The sequence below is a fragment of the Saccopteryx bilineata genome, chromosome 6 (assembly GCF_036850765.1).
Source record: "Saccopteryx bilineata isolate mSacBil1 chromosome 6, mSacBil1_pri_phased_curated, whole genome shotgun sequence".
NCBI classification, from domain to species: domain Eukaryota; kingdom Metazoa; phylum Chordata; class Mammalia; order Chiroptera; family Emballonuridae; genus Saccopteryx; species Saccopteryx bilineata.
This window is the reverse complement of record NC_089495.1, coordinates 16092867-16098866: the sequence shown is the minus strand read 5'-3', so window position 1 is coordinate 16098866 and position 6000 is coordinate 16092867.

Genomic DNA, 6000 nt, shown 5'->3' with positions numbered 1-6000 from the left:
ATATACATACGTACGTATTCACTCCTGTATAAGTGAAATAAATGACAGCAATGATATAGGGAACAGGAGAGAGAATTAGGAACATTTTGTTATTATAAGTTATTCACCAGTATATGTGAAGTGGTATATTACTATATTAATTAAAAGTGGACTTAGATTAGTTGTAATATTTATTGCAAACTCTAAACCAAGTCCTAAAAATGTAAAAATAAGATAATTTGTATAAAATTAAGAAAGGAGAAAAAAATTGAATCATATAAAATGCTTAATTAAAACCATAAAAGCCTAGAAAGTCCAGAAATAAAACCACATATATATAGTCAAATAATTTTTGATAAAGGGGCCAACAACACACAATGGAGAAAAGAAAGCCTCTTCAATAAATGGTGCTGGGAAAACTGGAAAGCCACATGCAAAAGAATGAAACTGGACTACAGTCTCTCCCTCTGTACAAAAATTAACTCAAAATGGATCAAAGATCTAAACATAAGACCTGAAACAATTAAGTACATAGAAGAAGACATAGGTACTCAACTCATGGACCTGGGTTTTAAAGAGCATTTTATGAATTTGACTCCACAGGCAAGAGAAGTGAAGGCAAAAATTAATGAATGGGACTACATCAGACTAAGAAGTTTTTGCTCAGCAAGAGAAACTGAAAACAAAATAAACAGAAAGCCAACTAAATGGGAAATGATATTTTCAAACAACAGCTCAGATAAGGGCCTAATATCCAAAATATACAAAGAACTCATAAAACTCAACAACAAACAAACAAACAATCCCATAAAAAAATGGGAAGAGGATATGAACAGACACTTCTCCCAGGAAGAAATACAAATGGCCAACAGATATATGAAAAGATGCTCATCTTCTTTAGCTATTAGAGAAATGCAAATCAAAACGGCAATGAGATACCACCTCACACCTGTTCGATTAGCTATTATTAGCAAGACAGGTAATAGCAAATGTTGGAGAGGCTGTGGAGAAAAAGGAACCCTCATCCAATGTTGGTGGGAATGTAAAGTAGTACAACCATTATGGAAGAAAGTATGGTGGTTCCTCAAAAAACTGAAAATAGAACTACCTTATGACCCAGCAATACCTCTACTGGGTATATATCCCCAAAACTCAGAAACATTGATACGTAAAGACACATGCAGCCCCATGTTTATTGCAGCATTGTTCACAGTGGCCAGGACATGGAAACAACCAAAAAGCCTGTCAATAGATGACTGGATAAAGAAGATGTGGCACATATACACTATGGAATACTACTCAGCCATAAGAAATGATGACATCGGAACATTTACAGCAAAATGGTGGGATCTTGATAACATGATACAAAGCGAAATAAGTAAATCAGAAAAAACCAGGAACTGCATTATTCCATACGTAGGTGGGACATAAAAGTGAGACTAAGAGACATTGATAAGAGTGTGGTGGTTACGGGGGGGAGGGGGCAATGGGAGAGGGAAAGGGGGAGGGGGAGGGGCACAAAGAAAACAAGATAGAAGGTGACAGAGGACAATCTGACTTTGGGTGATGGGTATGCAACATAATTGAACGACAAGATACCCTGGACTTGTTATCTTTGAATATATGTATCCTGATTTATTGATGTCACCCCATTAAAAAAATAAAATTATTTAAAAAAAAACAAAAACATAAAAGCCAGAAACAGAATGGAAGAGAAAAATTAAAACAAACAATAAGGGCAACAAACTTTTTTTAAAAAGTAATAAATATGCTATATATTAATCCAGTTATATCAATAATCACATTCAATGTTAATAAGCTAAATATACCAATTACAAGACAGACAGGGTGTATAAAAAAACAAGGTCCAACTATGTGTTGTCTATAAGAAACCCACTTTAAATATAAGACACATATAGATGAAAAACAACAGGATGGAGAAAGAAATACCATTCTAACACTAATCAAAAGAAAGCAGAAACAGCTATATTAATTTTAGAAAGACTAGACTTCAAAACAAGGAAAGTTATACAGGAGCATTATGTAATGATAAAGGGGTCAATTCTCCCAAGAACAGAAGCAATCGTTAATGTTCAAGCACCTAACAAAATGGCAAAATATGTAAGGCAAAAAGTTATAGAACTGTAAGGAGAAAAAGATAAATGCACTATTCTGGTTGGAGACTTCCACACCCCTCTATTAGCGATGGACTAATCCAGCAGGCAGAAAACCAGGACATTCCTCTCAAGTCCCAGGGAACACTCACCCAAATAGCCCACATCCTGGGCCAAAAAATACACTTCAAAAAGTAAACAGAAATAGAAATCATACAATGTCTGCTCTCAGGCTACAATGGAAATGCTCTAGAAATCAGTAACAGAAAGATAGCTGGAAAATTTCAAAAGACTTAGAGACTAAATAACATACTTCAAATAACACACAGGTTACAGAAGAAGTCTCAATGAAATTTAAAAGGGTTTGAACTAAATGAAAAAGAAAACACAATTTATCAAAGTATGTGGAACGCAGTGAAAGCAGTTTCTTGTCTTTTTTCTAGGTTTCTAGTCACTTGCTCTCAGAAAGCCAATACTGTGGTTGTTAACCCTCTGTGTGTGGAAGTGGAAGTCTCCACGGTGTGTTTATTTGATTACAATACTAGCTTATTTAATCTATTTGCCTTGATATTTGTTGACATGCTTGATTTATTTTTCTCTAAAATTCTTATTAACCATCTTTTCAAAAGGTGTAAATATTTAGCAAAAAAATGCAGAAAACAAAATTTAGATTGAAAATAGCATTTGGAAAGAACTACTTAAGCAATCTATTTAAATTTTAAAAATTGTTTCTTACTCTTCTAGATTTGCTGTTTGGATTAGAAATAATATTTTTGAATATCTGAGATCAATAATAAATAATAGTTATTAGTTATAACATAAAATTTTCACCAGTTTCATGTTTTTCATACACTTTTGAACATTATAGTAATAAAATAATGTAACTTCTGCATATATATAAGCATATTAAATAAGCTTGATTTAGAAAAAGTGATTATTTCAAAATTCTTAGAGAACACATGGTAAGTCACTAATTATTTTTAACATTATAATAACCAAAAATAACATATATAAATTTAAATTCTAAAGGGAAAAACACTGGAATATGAGAATGTAATTGATGAAGCATAATGATCTTTTTGAATATTAATCAATGAAGAAAGCTGTTGTGATATGATAACCACCATGATGAGACAGTGGTTTTGCTTACCAGAAAATATGTACTGTTTTTTTCTCTTTCTTTTTCTCCTTCCCCTATTGAAGTTGATAAGACAAAAAGTTATTGAACAGCATGTGTCCATGAATTGTTAACATAAATTGGGTTATGTTAATAACCAATAATTGTTAATATAAATTGAGATATAAGTGTGTACAAGGATGTTTGTATTTAAGACTATATTGTTTCTTGAACAAACATATTTTTGATTGAATTATTGTAGGCCAAATTGAGGAATTAGCATGGAAGGAAATCACAAAAAGGTAATCTTTTTTTTAAGTCTAATTTGTGCTTTTAAATTTTCTATCTTTTAAAAAAAATATGAAGTATTTTGGATGATACAGTGTGGCTCTTATTTATGCAAAAGAAATTACATAGTACCTTTTTCAGAGAACCTATGCTCAGAAGAAAATTCTTGGTCTTAAAGTAAAAATCAAAGAATAAGTTTATAATTATATGTTTAAAATTTAAATCAAATTTCTAAATGTTAAATACAGATATTTCAAATGTTTCACTTTAACCATTTTTAAAGCAACCGATTACTCAATTTCACTGCTTTAAATTTATATTTTATAATGTAATGCTTTTAATGAAACATTTATTATATATACCTGCTTCTTCATTTCTTACCCATTTTCAAGTCCTATTTTTGTATAGCTCTACCTTCCTAATCTTCAGTTCCCCTTGAGAAGAGTAACTTTCTTAAATTCAGAGTTTGCAGAATTTGCACTTAGATGTTCAATAAATAATAAGTAAATGATAACTACTTGTAAGATTTCAATCTTTTGAGTTAATAAAAAAGAATAATTTTTAACGCTCACTGTTCAATCCAAGTAAAAGCTCTTGAATGAGAGGCCTCACAATCAATGAGCACCAAAGGGCTCTCAAATAGGATTCTAAGAATTGAAATAAATGTTGACAGACACAATAAGTGGTTCACACTCCAGAAATGATGTGGGCAAATAGGTCAATAATTATACTTTATAAAATTGGTAATTGAAAAACATATAGGTTGATAGGCAAGTTCATAGGCAGAACCCTTGACTAATTCTAGTGAGAATTCAAGGTAGATTTATGGCAGAATTAACACATAATCTAATTTTGGGACAGATGACCTAAAGAAATTAAATATTAGGTACAGAAGTCCAGAAATAAGACAGAAAACAGACATGGAAAAAAGAGAGCGAACGAATAAGAGAATGCCATAGTCAAGGAATGTAGAGTAGTTTAGTAAAATTCCATCTTTTTTAAAAAAAATTATATTGGTTGCTTGTTGAAGTGATAATATTTGGTTATACTGAATTAAGTAAAATATATTATTAAAATTAATTTTTTAACATTTTTCTTTTTACTTTTTTAATGCGATTATTTGAAAACCCACATTAGCATATGTGGTTCACCTTGAATTTCTACTTGACAGTGAGATACAGATTCTTACCCAGTCTTCTCTTTTTGAAGTTGGACATCATTTCAAGTGCAGAGAAAACAGAGACAACCAGTACCTTGAAAAACCTAGTCAAATCAGCAATATCATAAAATGAGATTTTCCTCAGTTAATAAAACACATTTGGAGGGAAACTGTGAAAAGGTCTCAATAATAACGTGCAAATCCCCTATAATTATCTTTCTTCAGTTATTAAATTGAACTAGTACAGAACTATGGGATTATTTCATCTCAAGGTTATGTTCTAGTCATAGACTGAGAATAGGCATTCTCTGATTTTTCTTTTCATCCATCCTATTAGCATTGTATTATCACCTATCCTTGTTTTCCCTTATAACTTTCTGCCTTAATTTATCCAAAATTGGCCATTTTCTTTTAATAACTTATTTCTTCCCTTTCTCTGAACTCTAGCTCACTTTAATCATGTGAATGAAATAATTTAGAAGAGTATATCATGATTCAGTCTTAATCAGTTTTTAAAAGAAATTATAAATACCTCGAGAAGATACCACAAGTTGGTATCTTCATTAGCCTATAATTTCTATGTCTCCTAAGCCATAATGGTTATTTTGTATGTGAGAGTAAATTGTAAAGCTAGTTACACAGAGGGGGTTTCCCCACTCTATGGAATTTGATTAAGCCTTATTTTGACCGCAACTGTTATTTCAGCATAAACCAAATTCAAACAACTTGATCAAATCATTAATGTTTTTTATGCCTAGTGAAAAGGAACAATACATGTATAAAAAACTTGACTTAAATCACAATTTTTTTCCTCAGTTGTTGTTATCGACTGAATATATATTCTGAATTATGAAAATTACTGTTTTGATATCTTCCTCACTTGTTTTTCACATATAAAATATATAGATCTGATATAAAAAAAGGAGAATGAATAAAATTCTCTGGCAACATTTCCCATGTCTCAGATATAAGCATTCTATAAAAAGTGGCTTCAGAGATTAAAGCTAAAATTGTAAATAAACCTGTTATATTTATGTATTTAGAAGTGTCTTTGTTTATTTTCAAATACAGATTGCTTCCAAAAATAGAATAAATAAAGATAATTGTGCTCCAAACTTTAATTTTATATGTTAATGCACCAGCAAGGGATAAACACAGATGGAAATAATACAAAATAATAAAAGTTCTCCATCTGGATGGACACTTCCTATCAGTAATCTAGAGGTACAGCTTCATCAAATGGTTGATAAGTCCACTTGCTCATGAGTCTAATGTCACACATAACTGATCTCTGATACAAATAATGAAAGGTACATCTTAATCTTTAAATAAAATTTATCAGG